The sequence below is a fragment of the Botryllus schlosseri genome, chromosome 8, assembly GCF_051294905.1.
Source record: "Botryllus schlosseri isolate E-star chromosome 8, Bs_hap1, whole genome shotgun sequence".
Taxonomy (NCBI): Eukaryota; Metazoa; Chordata; class Ascidiacea; order Stolidobranchia; family Styelidae; genus Botryllus; species Botryllus schlosseri.
In genome coordinates this window covers 23,192,659-23,213,413 of record NC_137243.1, presented here as the reverse complement: position 1 = coordinate 23,213,413, position 20,755 = coordinate 23,192,659, and the positions used below count along the sequence as shown (strand labels likewise).

The 20,755-nt window shown below is 40.1% G+C and overlaps 2 long non-coding RNA genes across 2 annotated transcripts in view; both read right to left on the bottom strand.

The window, feature by feature from the left end:
* LOC145444506 (uncharacterized) overlaps nt 1-20,755 on the bottom strand; it is a 174,189-nt gene that overhangs the window by 95,924 nt on the left and 57,510 nt on the right. The window lies entirely within an intron of this gene.
* Nucleotides 8,859-11,945, bottom strand: LOC145445070 (uncharacterized). Its single transcript, XR_013916871.1, has 2 exons — nt 11,886-11,945; nt 8,859-9,251 (listed from the first exon to the last, which is right to left on the bottom strand). It is a non-coding gene; the product is annotated as an uncharacterized LOC145445070 (long non-coding RNA).

The window sequence follows — 20,755 nt, the reverse complement described above, 5'->3', positions numbered from 1 at the left end:
GGTTCAGACGTGCCTAATTCATATTGCACGATTTATAAATGCAGTCAAGAATTGAGCTGGTTCCTTGTGATATCAAGACAAAAATTGCAAGCTAAGCGCATAGTAACTTCAACTTTATCTACACAACAAAAGCAACCCGTTTCGACGGTTGAAATATTAGATTATATATAAAATACATACAACTAATCTGTTCGACATATTTTTTCGGTTGATATACTCAACTGCCTATTGTAATGCGGTATCTGGTACACACCCTTCAGTACATACTACAAAAGTGGTACACCCATACCAATAATGGTTAATCCCGGGGTGTCAGACTGTCCGCTAGCTGGAGTATCCATGACGGCGTATATTTTAACGACTGTTCACAGCTATTCACGTATGCTTACTCGAGTATCATCGAAATTAAGCTGCTTCTACTTCTACTTGAAGTAGTTTTGGATTCGTACCTGAGTGAAATTCTGTTTCGCTACTTCTACGTCTACTTGTGTAGCTTTCTTCACTACTTTATTCGTCACACCATACTACAGATGCGACCCTGCTTACTGAAATGCATGATAGAAATCTCTTTGTTTAAATTTGCACAACGCGTTGACAATTATCACCTACGGAGACTGACGTAGTCCACCTCAAGAGTATACATTGGCGAGATAGCGTAGTGGTAATCCGCGGCTGCAACACCAATGGGTTGCGGGTTCGAGTCCGAACGAGGTCGACTTCAGAATTCCTATACCAAATGTTGGATGTTTATCTAGGCTCCTTCTCGCCATCTCATCCGCGTAAGCGGTGTCTTACAAAAAGCGTGGAAGTGGGCCGTGAGTAGTGGTATAGATCTCTCGTGATGTGCCTGGGGCTCTTATGGGTGCGGTCGCACGGTGCCGAGAAACTCGTGGTGGCACGGTGACCCTTATCTCTTATGGGTGCGGTCGCACGGTGCCATTGTGTCTTATTGCTGCGGTGGCATGGTTACCTTTTCGGGTATAGGCTGCGGCGGCACGGTGCCGTGAAAACTCGTGGTGGCATGGTTACCTTTTCAGGTATAGGCGCGGCGGCACGGAGCCGTGAAAACTCGTGGTGGTATGGTTACCTTTTCAGAATAGGCGCGGTGACATGGTGACCCTTCGGGTATAGATGATTTGACTAACGTTGCGGGTATAGGCGCGGAGGCACGGTGTTGAATATATATCTGCTATGGTAAATAAGGAGGTGATTGGTTCTTAGTTGATGTATATGTCGCAAATTATTATATATGACCGATTCGAGGTAATCCCGACGTTTACGGTGAGTGCGACTTCAATATATCGTTATTTTTATGGACGCGGCGATGATTCGTACTTTCAGGTATAGGCTGCGTTGACATGTCGTACTTTCAGCAAAAAGGGTGTGAAATAGTTTGCTAAATCTAGGAATCACTAGCAAGGTAATATTTGGTAATTAGTTTACCACAGAGCCGGCGTAGACGGCGATTCGAATACCAACAATAGCCGCGTTCACATACTAACACTCCAAAAAAGGTGTGAAATATTTGTAAATCCTACGAGCGCTCACAAGATAACACATCAGACAGCCATCTCTCGTGGTTTGGTGTTACAGAGACAGGAATCACGCACAAGTAATATTTTAGTAATTAGTTTGTCACAGAGCCGGCGTAGACGGTGATTCCAATACCAACAATAGCCGCGTTCACATACTAACACTCCAAATAGGTGTGAAATAGTTTGCAAACCCCGCGATCGCTGACAAGATAATGTCTCGGACATAACCATCTTTCGCGACTTGGTGCTACAGGCATCGATCGCTCACGCGGTGAAATTTTCGTAAGCAGTTTGTCACAGAACTTGATTTAACTCGTAAGATTTACTAAGTAACGAATATTAGACCGTCAGTGTCGGTAACTTGAATAGCGATAGATTGTCACTTATTTCTGACCTAACCCTAATCCTTTGCGAAGTGAACGCTTATTCAAAAAGTTATGAAATAATTTTCAAATCCTACGACCGCTCACAGGGTAATGCTTCAGACAGCGATCGCTCATGATTTGGTGTTACAGACATACCGATCGGTCACAAGGTAATATTTCGGTAATTAGTTTGTCACAGAGCCGTCGCAGACGGTGATTCGTAAACCAACAATTTGGCATGCGGTCGCTCTATGTTTTGACACCTCGGAACGTAGTTGACTTTAGTTGTATGATAAGAATCATGCGAATATACAAGTAATGTGTCAATTTGTCAACTTGAAATGAAACTTACTATAGCTCAAGTTGATTCGTATCTGAATGTGTTAATTCGGCACAATTCTAATTATTTTGAGAAATCTTTTCGTGATCTTTTGATGCAACCGTAACCTGAATATTACTGACGCCGACTTTCAGCCACATCGCATTATTCGCACATTCCGCACCGCTGTTTTCACACCTCTAGAATCAATACCAACTATAACTCTACAAGAATCAAGAATCACAAGTATGTGCATTATACAGTTATTGTCTTTATCAACTTGAAATCAAACCCTTAACAAAAACACGCATCTTATCAAATGTCAACTCTATCATGAAAATCCTCGAACCCGTATTATTAAGAATGTTATAGTACGGCGTCGGAATCCACTCGCGAGATGTACTAAAGGTAAATCGAGATCACCCAAAATGAAATATTTCGACTTGACATAGTGTGAATAGAAATAGGTTTGACAAACATGACTACCAACTTTGATCCAGTCACATTTCAAGATTACACTTTGAAACAATCCTTGAAACTTACAACTCTATTCACGACTGAGTTTTCCGTTTGTCAAATAAAGTTTCAGTAAATACTATCGCGATATTTTAATGTGTCACTACACACAATAGAATCAATCAATGAAATATCGCTCATTGTTGTAAATATTTCTAACTTGACAACCACTTGTGCATACCGCGATCGACTTGTGACGCGTTGAGTTAAATCGGAATATTTCAATCTATTTGTCGAAACCTTGAACAAGCTATCAGGTTATTTTTTGTTGCAATTGAGGGAACGGAAATAGTATTACGTCTCAACATTTTAACATCTTGCCATACACAAAAGAGTAAAATACAAAAAACCTTGTCAAGTCAATCCGTTTGTAACTTACCCAACCAACTCAACAGTATTCTTATGAAAATTAGACAAGACTACGCGAGTAATCACTACAATCCAAAATCCATAGCAAGTTCGGTTGTATTCATAGTCCGCCAACTCGTATTTTTATTCAACTGTAAAAGTCGTTACTATTCTGTAACCTAAAGTAATTACTACTCGGTGCACGCAACTTGAGATTAACATATGTTTTAAGCATATGATATTTGAATGTCTGACCAACGTATAGTTAAGAATTCATTTCTTACGATCGAACACCTGTGTTACATTGAAAGTTATCATGTTGTAAACATCCTTATTAACGCATTGATTTGACATACGAGATTTTGTAATAGTCGATCACGACTTGATTATTAAATTATGACGTAATTAGACCGGGGTTGTGTTAAAAGTTATGACAGCAACAAACTTTTCAGAAACATTGTTATTAACATATTGATTTGTAAAACTATGCGTGTCTGAAATGTTCTTGATTTGAAAGATATTCCATGTTGGTACAAATCACTCTGCGTATTATGGATATCAGAAAATATTTTACAAATGTAATTGTTTCCAGTAACCAAGACTAAAGATGAAACAGCAATTTCGTTATTCAAACATTGAACACCCGATGCAAAATGCTTTATTGGTCGAATTCGCGACGGCTAATTGAAATGACTACGTATAGAGTCAGTATATCACAATATCGTTACTATTGAATCCAACAATTGATACGATTTATTGTCGGTGTTTTGACAGGAATTGAAACATATGCACTTTGCAGAGTGTTGGTTATGTCCGAGACATTATCTTGTCAGCGATCGCGGGGTTTGCAAACTATTTCACACCTATTTGGAGTGTTAGTATGTGAACGCGGCTATTGTTGGTATTGGAATCACCGTCTACGCCGGCTCTGTGACAAACTAATTACTAAAATATTACTTGTGCGTGATTCCTGTCTCTGTAACACCAAACCACGAGAGATGGCTGTCTGATGTGTTATCTTGTGAGCGCTCGTAGGATTTTACAAATATTTCACACCTTTTTGGAGTGTTAGTATGTGAACGCGGCTATTGTTGGTATTCGAATCGCCGTCTACGCCGGCTCTGTGGTAAACTAATTACCAAATATTACCTTGCTATTGATTCCTAGATTTAGCAAACTATTTCACACCCTTTTTGCTGAAAGTACGACATGTCAACGCAGCCTATACCTGAAAGTACGAATCATCGCCGCGTCCATAAGAATAACGACATATTGAGGTCGCACTCACCGTAAACGTCGGGATTACCTCGAATCGGTCATATATAATAATTTGCGACATATACATCAACTAAGAACCAATCACGTCACTATTTACCATAGCAGATACATATTCAACACCGTGCCTCCGCGCCTATACCCGCAACGTTAGTCAAATCATCTATACCCGAAGGGTCACCATTAGGGATGGTGTGAACCTCTGAAAGGTTCAGGTTCGTGTGAACGTGAACCTTTTTGAAAGGTTCTGTGTGAACACGAACGTGAACCTCATGACGTCACGTGACGTCATATTGCTAATTTAAACCCCGTATTTCAATTAGGTGATTGGCTATATTAATCTACTGTACACGATACCGAGCGACGACTCGGGGCCACATAATAGCTCAGTACTTAAGGACATATTGACGTTTGAAACGTCGCCAAATGTATCAACTGGGGCAATGAAATGATATAATAATCCCATAAAATCAGTATCTTGCGTCGCTTTGCCAACAATTTCGACCTGATCGGACAATGTATTCGGCGTCTGAGTATTGCCACATGGATATTGAGCAGAGTGTAAAATGGGTTTCTATACTTGCTACCGATTAACAAGCTATACAGCAGTATAGCCAACACCCCAGTCGCACGGATTTGGTTTTTATGATACAGTATAGTAAGATATAGTAAGATATAGTAAGATTGACCCCGTACGCCTGCTAGATTTTTACATCTGAAGACGATATCAATCTGATTGTTTGGTTGAATAAGGGTCATTTGCTGACAAAATACAGTGTATATTTCGCTCTTGATGTCATGTGATTGCGGGTCAAGCTCACAGCACAGAGACACTAAATATGTACAAACGGAAGGCTGGATATTTCGAGCAAACTTTTGTAACAATGCAAGTAAATTTTTGAGATTGTCAAGGGCATGCTCGTTTAGTGTTGAATGTTTATGCTACCAGCCCCATGCATAGAGTGGCCCGCAGTTGAAAGTCAATAAATTTGAACCAAAGATGTTATAATGAAGTGTGAAGGTTGCAATATATGATAAAGGTTCACAGTGCAGAACCTACCAAGGTTCTGTTGTGAACGCGAACCTCAAATTTTCCGAGGTTCACACACAGAACACGAACGTGAACCTCACGTTCACACCATCCCTAGTCACCATGTCACCGCGCCTATTCTGAAAAGGTAACCATACCACCACGAGTTTTCACGGCACCGTGCCGCCGCGCCTATACCTGAAAAGGTAACCATGCCACCACGAGTTTTCACGGCACCGTGCCGCCGCAGCCTATACCCGAAAAGGTAACCATGCCACCGCAGCCATAAGACACAATGGCACCGTGCGACCGCACCCATAAGAGATAAGGGTCACCGTGTCACCACGAGTTTCTCGGCACCGTGCGACCGCACCCATAAGAGCCCCAGGCACATCACGAGGGATCTATACTACTACTGCCGTGCTATAAGTCGGCAGTTTCGGAAAGAATGCACAATGTCGGCCTGCTGAAAATGACATCAAGCTTTTCATCTGACTCTGATGAGATGAAGTGGCACGCATGGAGTCGACTATGACAACCTACGACCAACACCAACGAAAATAATTGCGATTATATATTAACTGGAAAGTAGTGCTCAACTATCCAAGAATTCTGACAGTGTCATAAGTCATATGCCCTTGAGAAGGGTGTACATTAAACTCGGACTGAAGTGCATTTGATGTAGATTTGCGGTACCTCGGCAGGTCGTAATATTGTAACATAGCCACGATCGCAATTTATTCTCAATTGTCAACTTTCTGCAGAAGTATACGGCACCACCGTAACGAATCGTAATGAATTGAGGATTTAGCGCAGCACATGAATCTTTGGAGTCGGTCAATGCCGGCATTGAAGTCATTGTACATAATGTAAGAGTAACATGAATTGAATGTATCATTGGATTTAGTCGTCTGACATCGCTACTTCAATAGGTATAGGGGAGACCGGGGACAAATGTAACTAGGGGCAAATGTAACAATCGACCTCGCCGCTAGTAGGAGGTAGAAATCAGCTTGATATTTTAAGTGCGCATGCAGTAGTTATCTCTCCAATCATACCTGGAGTTACGTTGAGCTACGATGCGAAACCCCGGAATATTTTGCAAAAAACGAAATTTTTGACCCTCGAGTTAAGTTTTTCTGGTCTGGAATACGAATAGTACCTCAAGTAGTTACAACGTAATATGTGTAGCTGGCGCAATGTTACTATAGTCTACCGTGGTGATAGAAAGAATAGGACTTGCATCGCCGGGAAGGTACGATACTGAGACACTAATCATGGTCGAGCGTGTCAGGAGCAATCGTAACACTCTGTTACTTTTGCCCCGTTACAATATGTTATCAATTCTGAATGTCTTTGTTCATATGTTGGTATTACCATTCATCTACTGCAGAATAATCTTGCAACAGCAAGAAGCTCACCAGAACAGATACTGCCTTGCGATACCAATTCTAACATGATCATCTGTCGAAAGGGCGATACAATAGTGGTGATGTGAATCTGACGGTTCGGTTATTTTCGTGATTCAACTACCCTTTCTCATGTTGATCGACTTTTGGTGTGTCGAACTTCAATAGTCATGGCTTAATTCCCGTGCTCTGACTTTGATCATGGCCCACTTACATTTTGATATTTGATGTGAACAATTTATGTTAATTTTCTACAGCACAGATAAATGTCATTATAGCTTTGACGCCACACAATGCTGCGACCTCGTTTTACTATACTATCATCGGCCCATTCAACCAAGATATTTTAGCCAGGTCGGTTTCGCACCTTCGTAGGTGACCAAATGATCAACCCATTATGCCCGCTATACAATAGAACCTTGGTAGAAGAGGCCGAATATGTGTAGGGAGATGATGAAATGAATGTGTCTCTTGTACACTTTAAGCTTGAACAAAACACGAAGGTTGATATTGCATTCAGATGCCATAAATGCGATGGCGCGTAGCCTGGAAGCATTCAAACGTCTCTTTCTTTAGTTTCATGCAATATTACAATTTGTGCTTCCGTTTCCGTTGTTCATTTAGTTTGTGTTTAGTTATAAATAACACTGTTACAATTGCCCCGCAAGGGTGGTACAATTGCCCCTGGGTACGGGGCGATTGTAACATTTGAGCAACGATTTTTGCGACCCAAAATTTCCATGATTAATTGAGTTCCAATTTAGTTTTCATATCAACTATCGAGTTGTTGGCTTCTTTATATAAAACTTTGGAAGTGAAATCTTCACGAGAAAAACGCGTAATGTTGGAAAATACGAAAAGTGTTACAATTGTCCCCGCCCAGTAAACACAGTACAGACCAAAGATGTAGAAAAGCTGAGTCGATATAGTAGATATTAGATCTCGGCAGGTAGTAGAAAGGGGGATTTTGTGTCGACTCAATTCAATGTCTTTTCCATGTACTTCAATAATGTACATGTACATATTATGCAGATGCTACAGCCTTTAAACATGGTGAGTAGAATGTAGATCCTACATTAGAAGAAGATCCTGACATAATAACCTGTTTTCTACCACTGGGCATAACCTGATCACGGCTGTGTCCACACACACACACCACATTATCTACTACATATTAATCACATTTGCGGTAATTTAATTCAAAACGAATTGGCAAGTAAATAATGGCGGCGTAAAAAATGAAATGAACGAAATTACTTGTAGTGCAAAGTAGTGCCAATGAATGAAACTATGAGAACAGTCAGTAATCAGACGGTTTCATCGTCTGATGATGATAATCCCTCTGGCGTTTTCTTTTCAACACCCTGCAGAAATGAAATGAAAATGACGATTTTTAGCTAAGACATTCGTACTGCGAAAATGGCGGAGGTAGCGAGTAACGAATGACTCCAACATTTTTTTCACCGATACTTACTAAAATGGATTTGATTCTGGACTATTTCCACTCAAGTTTTCAAGTTTTTATTATTATATTTTTTATTATTACATGACTAGAGAACTGACTTCAATCGCCACTTCTACTTGATTATCAAGATCAACGCTGACTACTTCAGCAATCTTTGAAAACAGCCACTAACACAAAATGAATTCTTGACTAAAATTTCGTCACATTCTGTCAAAAATGATCAATTCAACAATCCAAACGAATCAGTTATTTGGCAGCTAGTTGGAGAGACATATACTATGTCTAGAAAGTGGAATGATACTCTGCCTGGAAAGCTGAAGACCTAACAATATTGTGTACAGAGAACAAAACATTTGAGTGGCGGCACTGGTATAGACATTAACAAATTATTAGAATTGACAGCAAGATAACCAGCAAGACATTAAAATGAGAATTAGTGCAGTTCCTTAGGCTGTAGTGATACTCAGCCAGTAATTGACCTAGCAGAGAGCAAAATGTTGTAAATAAAGCGAGCGAAACCTCCGACAAATGATACGATAAAACATTAGAATCGACAGTCTTACTAGAAGCAGTATAACAATCATGAGGGGTTGGAGAACAGAAGCCCGGGAAGTGACCATCAGAAATTACTGCATACTGGCCGAACAAATCCATGACCACTAACAAATGGTCTTTTAATAGTCAATATTGATACCAAATGACACCACCCCTATTTCACCGCAACATTTAGCAAATACAGCGCTGGAGTCAACCTTATATAAGCGCTAACCAAACGCCCATTAGTTTTCCCACCTACTACTTCGCGCTTCGCGGATGGAAATACGCATTAAAGCGAACGGACGCGACTTGTCACACTCTTGCTATTTCTGCTCCTTTTTTCTCTTCGTTTCTCTCCTCTGTCGCTTCCGCTTGAGGAGAGAAACAGTCGGCCGCGTTTACGGATCGTGAATTCCCGGCTTAATGGTGATTCTTCCTCCAATGGTAAGCACCTTGAAAATTGAGAACAATGTTGTTGCAAAATGCATGACAATTTGAAAGTTACATCATTCTAATTATTCCAGTTATGGCCGTGAATCGTTACAAGTGCGGTAACCATAAGAATTATTACTATACTTCAACTACAAATACAATATATTGTATAAAATAATTACCAATTCTTTTGCGTTGATCGAGTCCCAAATAGATGAAATATGTCAAAGAATTTGCTAAAAATTTTGTATAATTTGACAGATTCCAAAATTTCTCAAAGTGCACCTTTCAAAAATTTGATATCAAGACTCCCAACATTTTACAATTCGAAGTTGGATGGCTTTACCAGTACAAGCGAACAGTTTGTATCGCAATTGACAATTATGTAGAGAACGCTGCGAGACATGTGAGTAGGCCTACCCTAAAACGTTTCTCTGACATGGACATTAGGGCTCTTAAAAATGACTTTTTTGCTCAAATCGTTCTGGCTACTTGATAAAATTGTTAGGTTACCTAATTCAAGCCTACACACCAAATTTGGTTCAATTCCAAACAGTAGCCGCATTGCTACAGGAAAAGAAAGTTTCTATTTATTATTTTAAAAATAAATAGAAAAAATAGAAAAATTTTCTGTTCACCTCATGAAAGTGTTAGGTTATGTATAGAAACGATGTTCATCAAATTTGGTTCGATTCAAACAAGTGGAAGCGGAGTTATTGCCATCGAAAAATTTGGATTTGAATAAAATAGTATTTACGGTGGGCACCACTATAATAAATAATTAAAGAATTGTGTCACGCTGTCATACTGTTTTACGCAACTGTTATTATACACTGCATTGTTGCTGTGTTCTGGCTCCATTGATGTTATTTCTAAATTCGACATTAATGCGTCAAAATTCTCCATCTGGTTTTGAATTAAACTCTGTTTTGCTTCCTTTATCATGCCGGTAGCTCTTTAATTGGCACGCGAAAAGTTCTTCGGGTTTCAATAACGTTTATCATGAAGGTACTTTTGAAAGCAGTATTAAAATTTTGTACCACCAACCAGTTATTTAATTACTATTTATCTTCAAAGTAAATGCTCATTGCATGAAGCAGGGTTGTAAGTAGGGCCATTTAAAGTCATTAAAGTCATATTTTTTTCTATGCATCAGTAAGTCGTGAAATCAATTTTACCGCAAAAACCGCATCCATATGGGGTATATTAAGAAAGTTATAAAGTCATATAAAGTCATATTTTCCTGGTTAGGTCATATTTCAGTTATAAAGTCATATTGTTGTATACTTTAAATAAAAAGTGCCAATTGAAGCAATTACGCACCAAGAAAGTAAGGTAATTTCTGATTGAACGAAGGCAAACATTATAGTCGCAGACCTATGAGGTCACACATTGCATTGTTTTGCTACACAATCCGTTTTACTTCTGTGCACTGAAGTGGGACGTCATTTGAAGTTCAGAGACTTCCACAAGTGAAAGAAATAGTCAACGCATGGGAAGCTGAAGGAGTTATTGTAAAGAGCGTCAAAGATTCAGTGAACGATCCAAAGTTGACGAGTCAGTTAACAGAAATATGCCTCCACTACAACATTATTTTAAACTTGACACTTAAAATGAAAAGTTGTACGTACACTATCAAAGAGGCTCATGCTGATTTAAATGCCCTTGATTTCGGAAAAGATCCGCTTGAGCTCAAAAATTACTTTAAGAACCGATTGGACAAAACGATGTGAAACAAATTATAGAGCTACAAAGACAAGACATTTCACCAGCGCTGTATGCAAAACTGCAGAAGTGTCAACCAACATCAGCGTCTGTGGAGCGCTAATTTTCCTTACTAAAGTCATTTTTACGTCCAAATCCTAACTTTAAAGACTCCAACATTCCACACTACACGAAACTGTACTACAAAAGTGGTTTAAACTAAAAATAGATGTGTATTACTGTTATGTTGTTCATGTTTTACTCGTCAGATCCACGAGTGACGTTGGTTACATGAAAAAATACACGATTTTTGCATAAAGTCATATAAAGTCATATTTTCCCAAAAATAAAGTCATATAATTGATTTTTTAAGGTCATATAAAAATGGCCCTAGTTGTAAGACTCGAGTCACGATTTTCTGTTGACTCGACTTGACTCGGGTCATCTTCTCAAAGTACGGAAATGACTCGACTCATTGCGCATGACTTGAGACTCAGACGGCCAAGACCGACATTTCATGGTTATTTCAAAGAATAGTACAGCAAATCGCTATTGGGATTTCGTCTATCGATACTGGTAAAACTGCTAAAAGTAAGGAAAATTCGTATATTATAAATGCGACCCACTCGATATCACAAAAAAAAATATAAAAAGTTGGTTTAACAAGACTTAAATTGGAAACTGAGCAGATAACACAATGACTTAGACTCTGGCTCGAGTCATAATACCATAACTCGGACTTGGACCCCTGCTCGCTGACTTGGACTCGGACTTGACCCGGTGGTGAATTGAAAATGACTCGAGTCAAAACTATAAAAGTGAGATTGACTTGCGACTCGGAGCCTTGTGACTTGGTTACAACCCTGGCATGAAGCCTCAATAATTACATGAGTGGGGTGACTAGACAAAGAACACAGTCACATTTGCAGCATATCATGAATGTCTCTTACTATATGTGATCTTGTTCAAATGGAGGTTGATGAAAGCGTATTTCCCATTCTTTCCGACTCTATAACTACACCAGACTGGGAACCTTCTTCAGGATGCTTCTTGCTGAATGACCAATATTGTCGCCGTCAACAGTACGAGTGCAAATGTCTGATACGTCAATATAGGAACGGAATTAGTTGACTGTTCATGACCGTCCACATTCAGAGTTGCATCTCAAAGATGCTAAAATAAGCCTAAATATAATCCAAGCAATACGATCGTCCACTTTGACTGACTGAATTTCTAAAAATAATAAACATAACACCTTGATACCTTCCACATCTTACGTTTATATATACCGTCTGCTATCGGCACAACAAAGTATTTAAAAATAACAAAACAGATTCAACATACCACATATCTTGCAAAGGCTTTTGCTTTCATTCAATATGTCATCAAACTTCTTTAAATCCTCCTTTGTGGTGAGTGGCTTTGGAATTATTCTAGGATCAATTCCGATATCGTTTTATCATATACAATCTATGGCGGAATAAAAGTTTCGGAGTTCTGAAACAAACACAATTTTCCACACAAAAGTCAATTGCCACACGAAATGCCAAATGCTACGGTCCCATTTTACAAGGTATGGCGAGGTAACGTAGTGGTACGTTCCATTATAGCTAAACACCAATGAATTGCGGGTTCGAGCCTGACACGTCGACTCCATAATTCCTACCGAAGTGTTGGCCGTTTATCTAGGCTCCTCCTCGCCACGTCTTAAAAAGCCTAGGAGTGGGCCGTGCTATAAGTGCGCAGATGGTTGCCGATGAACTCGGCACTTGGTGAATTCGGCCCTCGGGAAATTTTGTAATGAAGTGTATTAACAGCTATTAATATGAATTATTAAACTAATAATAGTATTATCAAGTGATTCGTCAATCTTGTAAGGAGGTCAGGGCATCCGTAGATCATGCAGTCACGGCGTGATTAGATCACGGATTGCATAGCCGCGGGAAATAACGCAGCGCTCATATACCGACCACGCGCTGTCTGCTTGGAATCGATGGCGTGAGTGACGGGCCTGTGTCGTGTAAGTTTTGAGAAGATGGATCTTGGCGTTGTATGTGAGATCGAAACCGTGGAAGATCAAGCGGCGCTTCTTCGTTTATCGATCACGACAAGCCAGTGTTCCTCATCAACAAATGTTTCGCATGATCACGTCAAAATAAATTATTTTTTGCCTTTGGAGAGACGATTCCACTCTGGAGTTAGGGTGTCTCGATAACAGGGTTGACGGATCCCAAGATTACGAGATCTACCGCGAGCCACGACACGTTTAAATTTCCTTTTTGATACTGTTCATTCATATTATATGTATTTCTAATGCGAAGGTGTTCTAGTGCCAATTCCTCCAAGGGCCGAGTTCACCAAGTGAAGAGCGTCGCGTTATTTCCCGCGATTACGCAATCTGTGATCTAATCACGCATTGACTGTGTGATCTACGCATGCCCTGACCCCCGTACAACATTGACAACCACTCAAAGTGCCAAGTTCACCGGCAAACATTCCAGTAACCAATCATGGTGACCGGTACCGCTATTCCGGCCGAATTCACCAAGTGCCGAGTTTGTGCGGCCGAATTCACTAAGTGCCGAGTTCACTGGTAATCGGGCAGATACGGAATGATAATAATAAGAACCGGCCTGGTGTAAAATGACCAGTGTAGTCGAACCACCACCATGAACACCACAAACAAACAAACAAACATCTAACATGGAAAAGAAATTACCTTTACAGCCTTTGACAAACACAGTTACCATTGAAATCAGCAATTTAGGTCTTATTCGAAAGCAGAATAACAACTGTTTTAGCGGACAAATCAAATCAAATGTTGGAAAGTTCATGTAAATTAGCCCAAAATATTATCTTACTGTGACCATATTCTATCAATATGGTCTGGCTAGCCAAATTCTCTGGGCCAACATAAATACAAGCTGCGTTTGGTCTCAACGATTAATAATCTTGTCACTGGATTCGAGGTATAATTGCACTCAAATATCAAATTTTGCTCCATTAATCAACATCAAGTTGAAAATGTCCATTCCTGCACCAACTTTTATAAAATCACGAATCAGTGTTCTACAGGTATGTATCTATATTGACTTATATACCTAGAAAATTCAAGCATAAATATTACCGTATGATATGCCGTATAGGTATAGGTACCGGTAATCACTGGCGTAGCAGCATGTGCTGCCGCCCCTGGCTCTCGCCTAAAAGCCGCCCCCCTCCCCTAAGTAGACCGCAGCAAATTTCGACATAGATTCATGTTCAAGCAACCTTGTCAATAAAAATAATTACAAACAATAGGCCGCGTCTCAGCCTCACCATCTCATCGTTAATAAGGCCAAAAATAATAAAGACAAGAAGTAGCGAACGATTGTATTGCGCAAATAGAAAATCAAAAGCCGCCTTAAAGCAAAATCAGTGATAACATCCTCTAATTCAAGTTTTTGAACGTAGTCTCTTTTTATAGACAGAATGGATAGAGCTGATAACCAATCATCATTCATGGTAGAACATAAATAAGACTTAATCAGTGTGAGCTTTGAGAAGCTCGCGTCACACAGCTCGCAATGGAAACACCAATGGTCGGATAAAGTTTCAGACATGAGCATAAATATGGTGTCGAATCAAGTAGCGTTGCATTAACTAACTACTGTAAAACATCAAACGCCGTTGCACTACGATCAAACGTGGTTTCACTGCTCTGCACCGGCCTCTTGACCCTTTTAAAATCTCAAGTTGAACAACTTCATATGATCATATCTTAATTTGTGTCCGTTCTAGAGGCCTCATATTGGTTTGTACGAAAAGCTAACAATCTTCTGATTTATATGATTCGAAGGTATAAGGCATGACAATTTTCGCAGCTAACTCCAAAAAGTCCACCTCGTTGTCATAAGTGCTTCTAAAAGCGCTGGTGAATAAATTGTGACTTTCGCTTTGCAGCAGCGCGTGGGAGTTCAAAAATCCAAACATATCATTTAAGTGGTGTATGTCGGTAAACCTAGTTTCAGCTTCAAGTTTAAATCTGTTCAAAGCTTGAAACATGCATCGTCTAACTTCTTCAACAACACTGAGGCCAGCATCTTCTGATTGTTCGCCAGGCATTCTCCTTTTTTTTTTGCGAACTCTCCGAACAATCGGCATTGACGGCTGTTTCGGAGTGGTTTCATCGCCATGTTAACATATTAATTCGTGTTTTCGGAATCAGCGCGACTCTAGCTTTCGATTGAGACCTGCTTGATTAAATTTTAGCGCACGGGACGCCAGCTATAGGACTACCCATTAACGCTTCTTTTAGCCGGCTGTGTACACTGTGCCGAGCGAGATAGTGTATAATGGTGATGCGACCGGCTTCTTGATCGATAGGTCGTGGGCTCGATCCCCGGCCGGGTCAGACCAAAGACTCGATAACTGGTATCCGCGATTATCCCGCTAGGCGCTCAGCAATCACAGAGGGAAAAACGGGGGTGCAGACTAGATGACCTTATTATTAAAAAAAAGTCCGTATCGCATCTCCGTCGTCAAAGCATCTCGATGGTGCAGGTGAAAAAGAAAACAATAACTATCTCTCTTTCTCACTGTGCAACCACATTTGCCGCCCCCTTGGAGCCTGCCGCCCCTGGCGCAGAGCCAGAACCGCCAAGTGGCTGCTACGCCACTGCCGGTAATTCAGATGTTTGAAGCGACTTGGACAACTAGATAATTATAGTGGTCTAATTTCACTAAATTAGAGCGAAATGCCAGCAATATAATTGTAATCTAATTCGGAAAAATCGGTTTAGCTCTAATTCTAACCTGGAAAAGCTGAAACTTTTCTATAGTTGTCTACACCTGTTTTGCAGAAAGTCAAACAGCTCTAGGCGTCATATACTACAGGCAATTCGAAATACCCCATAAGCTATATGCTACTGCGTATATACCTTTAACCCGCTACCTCAGTCAGTCACAATTCCTATATATTTACGGCATTTACCATACAGAAAGAGCGAACTATGCCTGGGTGCGACCTGTTGCGCGTCAAATCTTTGTCCGGCGCGATGACGTAAAATTTGAATCGCCGAAATATTCTAGAAGTCACGCATCGATAATCATATTCCTGAACGTACAACATCTCACTTATTTAGTTATTCTCTGAACAAAACTATTAGCCATACTCGTTGAACATGCGAGATTACCGAAAGAGCGAATATATATATAATGAAGATCATATCGTCGCAGTGGAATCAAAGTGACTTATGTCCAGTTTTCAAATTTTCAAGGTCCATTTCTAAAGCTTGAAAAGAGTCAAGTTTTTGAAAATTTTTCAATATTTTCGGCCATATCTTGGCCATGGTTATGTCAGTTTCATTAATTCAAAGTCAATCAGGGCCAATATATGGATGAAAGAATATGAAAATTTTACCTCGAGTCAATTTTCTCAAAATGTGTAAAATGGACATAAGTCACTTTGATTCCACTGCGACGATATATATCAGAAGGAAACAAAACTGTTCGACCTTAGAGCAACAACACGAATATACAACACCGGTGACATCCTCACGCAATAAAACGAAGGGAGAACATTGTTTTCTAATGGATAGAACGAAGCTACCGCATGAGATCGAACAAAACCGGATAGGAATTCATCGTGATTGAATGTACCGACAAAGTCATCCTTTCTACGTATTTTAGTCATACCCGCGAGAGATAGAAAATTTGCATTATTAGGTTAACTACCGGATATAACGAAGCCTAATGCATGAGATGGGACAACACTGAGTATGAATTTATTCTGATTGAATATAACCACAAGACCATCCTACTACGTATTTTAGACACTCCCTCGACACTTAGAAAATCAGAACCTAATCGAGATGATCCCGGATGATACTTTTACGGTTTTGTGTTTGCTGGGCGGTCTTCCTACAGGTCATTCTCTGTACATTCTACAGCTAGCATAATAAAAAATTCTTTCTCCACTTATCTGTAGTATCCCATTCACCAAACGATTTGTTGAAGTTCGGCCTGGAATGGTTATAATATTCACGACGTTACTGGAACAAAAACCCCCATCGCACCCTGGATGAGGGATAGTTTCATTGGGTTTCGCGACGTGAGTGGAACAAAGGAAGTATAACACAAGAGTTAGTACCGCAAATCCCCAATTTAAGGGAGCTCGAAGGGGCCAGAAATTAATTTGTTTTAATAGATGTATAAGAACTTGATAATTTTCGTCACGCTTCGTCCGATTACTTCTCCCTGCAGGCCTGCATTTAAATATGGTTATTATGAGAAAATGCGCATATTTTAGAGAAATAGGCATACCAACCCGGCAATTAAGTCCCACTGACCAGGACTATGACTCTAGAGCAGGGATGGGCAAACTTTTGAGCTCGCCGGCCGCATTCAACATCTGCATCCATTCACGCGCCGCACTATATAAAATTCGGATTATAAACCAAAACGCAATATTGATATTTGATTATATAGTGAGGACATGAAGATAATATATGTGCTTATTTAAAACAAGCCAAACATTGCTTTGATGGTATCGTAAACGCGTCAGAAACATATATTGGCGAGATTTCATAGGCTGGTGGACCTCGATAACCAATTTGTCAAAACTAAAGAGATGCAAGTTGGCTGGCCCGATTCTTAGAACAGGATTGAAATTTAAATCTGTGAGCAGCGATCTGTTCATAGATTTACTAATTCCACTTTTGGTTCAGTTCCAGGACACACAATGCTGACAGCATCATAACCATATTAGCTTCAAACATGCTTCTACTATGTGTAGATAAAATATAAATACCCCCATTCTACGCATACAGACAACGAATCTACCTAAGACACGCCCGAATTGTTTTTTATAAGCACATCACTGAAACAATTAAAAATGGAGTGGCCAATCTGAAATCCCACTGGTGATCCAATTTATGCCAATCTCGTTGAAGCTATCCCGCTGTGATATTAAGTATTTACCTTAGATCAGTGGTTCTCAAACTTCTTAAGACACGCCCCCTCCCCTTATGATGGTGAAAGATTTCGCGCCCCCTTATCGTCATATCACAAACGCAACCAGGACGCTAGCAAACCTAACGGGTAGTTTGATGACATGGAAGGTTACGACTGTGGATGAGAGATTTTTAAATATGTAATTCAGACTAATAACAGACCAATAACTATGAATTGGACGTAAATCGCGCAGAACGCGAAACATTTTTCAGTTGAGGTCAGCTTCGCGCCCCTCTTCAGATGCTTTCATTATAGATAACTAACCTACTGATAGATTCGCCACACGTGATTCACGGTCGAGAGATGCTACAGACGGCAGATTTCAGCATGAAACGGCGACGTAATTTCTTATCCCATAAGTGACGACCCGAGCGCTCAAATTAAATAAAGCTGAATTTATTTGAAAGCTACAATCGCGCTGATTCTGATAATATACATTAAAATCTCATCAGAATCACGTGTTGCGCATCTATCCGTAGGTTAGTTATCTATACTTCCACGACCCCAAGGGGGCGCGCCCACCAGTTTAAGAACCACTGTCTTAGAATTATCATGGTGTAATATACCAAGAAAAAGTTAATTAAGTCCCTGCACTAATTCGATTTTTAGTACAGGCTTTTCGAAGTACAGAACTTCAATATTGCAGCAAACAATACCCTCGTATTGTTAAATTTATTCCACTGAAAGCTTTTCGACTGGCTCTCTTCAGCAGTGAACGCCAGTAAATGAGGTTAACCAAGTTCGAAATATAGGAAGAATTTTGTCGTTGTGGCATAATAATGACAAGTACACAAGTCGCGAACGGCAGTAAACAGCGCACGGTTACGGTACAGCACACACAAAATCAGCTGTAAAACAGCCGAATGACAAAACAACACTAATGGAAGATTCCCAGCGTGTAGAGATGTTCCTTCTGGCGGCAGAGGATCGGCTTTTGCAGCTTTATAATGGTTGATTCAAGGACCTTTAAATGAAAAAGAGAACGACCACGAGCAACTATGGAAAACTGATTGATATTGTAATGTTTTGCACACTCCAGGTGTTTCAATAGGTGCTGTCCGATGGCAGAATTACATGCCGTTACTTGGTCATAATCACGCATGGTAACTAGGGACTGTGGTGATGAAGCAGACATGTCATCACCCTGCGAATTCCTAATTTGAAGCGGGACATGTTGACGAATTCTTTGTTGCAAGCGTTGAGATGTGCGACCCACATACCGACTGTCACATCGGCACGTATATTGGTAAATTATGTTACTCTGATCAATCGCAGGAAGCACATCCTTACGCGTTGCTGGTAGCAAAGACTTCGTAGTAAATATGACACGGGGTTCCACTTGTGGGAAATAATGACTCACGGAGGACTTAATCTGTTTTTCAAACCTGTTGCAAGCTGTGCCTATCCACGGGAGATGCAAATAAACTGGGCACCTTCTCGGTCCAAACGGCTTATCTTTGTTGAAATCTTGTATTTTACGTTCAATAGTTAGTTTGACAACACGCTCAGGATATCCATTGGCAAGGAAAATGGATTTGATAGTATTTATTTCACAATCCAGTTTGTCATTACTGCAAATCATCAGGGCCCTGTGTACCAGGGTTCTTATCAAATTGATTTTACGTTTCACAGGGCAAAACGAATCCCATGAAAGATACTGACCACTGAATGTAGTCTTACGGTAGACAGATGTAACAAAATTATTGTTCATCTTCTCAACAAAGACATCCAAAAACGGTATCGAATTGTCATGCTCTTTTTCAACAGTAAACTTGAGAGAAGGGTGAGGGGAATTTAATTTGGCCAGAAACAAATCACATTGAGCTTCATTATTAAACATGACAAAAGTGTCATCAACATAGCGATACACTGTAAACGAAAATGGTGTGTTTTCGCAATTCACACCCTAGCGTAGGGTGTGTTTTGGGTCATCACACCTATTGGGTACTAAATTTGTCATTTACACCTAAGCTATTGGTGGAAATGAGCCGAACACACCCCTACACACATATACCATAAGATATACACCCCAAGCATTGGCATTTGGGGTGAATTGTTAAAGATTACACCTTTTGTCAGACAAATATGAAGTTTGGGATTCAATCCGCGCTAGCCGCTTCCACAAAACTTTACTGTTGAAGTTTTAAGTCTGTGTCGGTCAGAAGCCTGGTTAAGCAGGCAGGGGTGCGGCAAGTCTGCATTCTTGTTAAAAATTCAGTCGAATCACTGTACTGATCATTGTATGGGCACTTGAGAACTTCTCTGCTGTGTCTAACTGTAGGTCGTGTAGGACATATTCGCTTTGGGGTTGAATTATCCACCGAAAATGCGTGTTTTCACCCACTTTATTGTTGTCCATGTCTTTAAGGCTTCTTGGGTAGGCTTCGGCAATGTTCCATTGTTCAGTTTTTATGGATTTAACCCGGTTCGATCAAGTAAATTCGCCTACGCATATAGTTTCAGCTTCAGTGACAAATAAGCATTCGTTGTATAACATACGTGTGCTACATTGACATGAATGAATGATAGCTAAGTCCGCAATATCATATTGTAATTCACATTTATCGTGCACTGCGGTACTCGTACTTTGGCTGAAATTTCACCCTGTCTACTATAGTGTGGCCGATGTATCTCAAGTGTGTGGCAAAAATACGACACATTAAGAAGTTGTCACGATACTGGTTTATAATTTCTTTCATGTCACGTCAAATGCACAATTGTACAATGTACATTGTACGTAGCCTATATGTACAAAATATATCGGGCCTATTCCGCACAGCATTAGTGTATAACCACAATATAATGCAGGTTAAGGGTATTTAGAGCT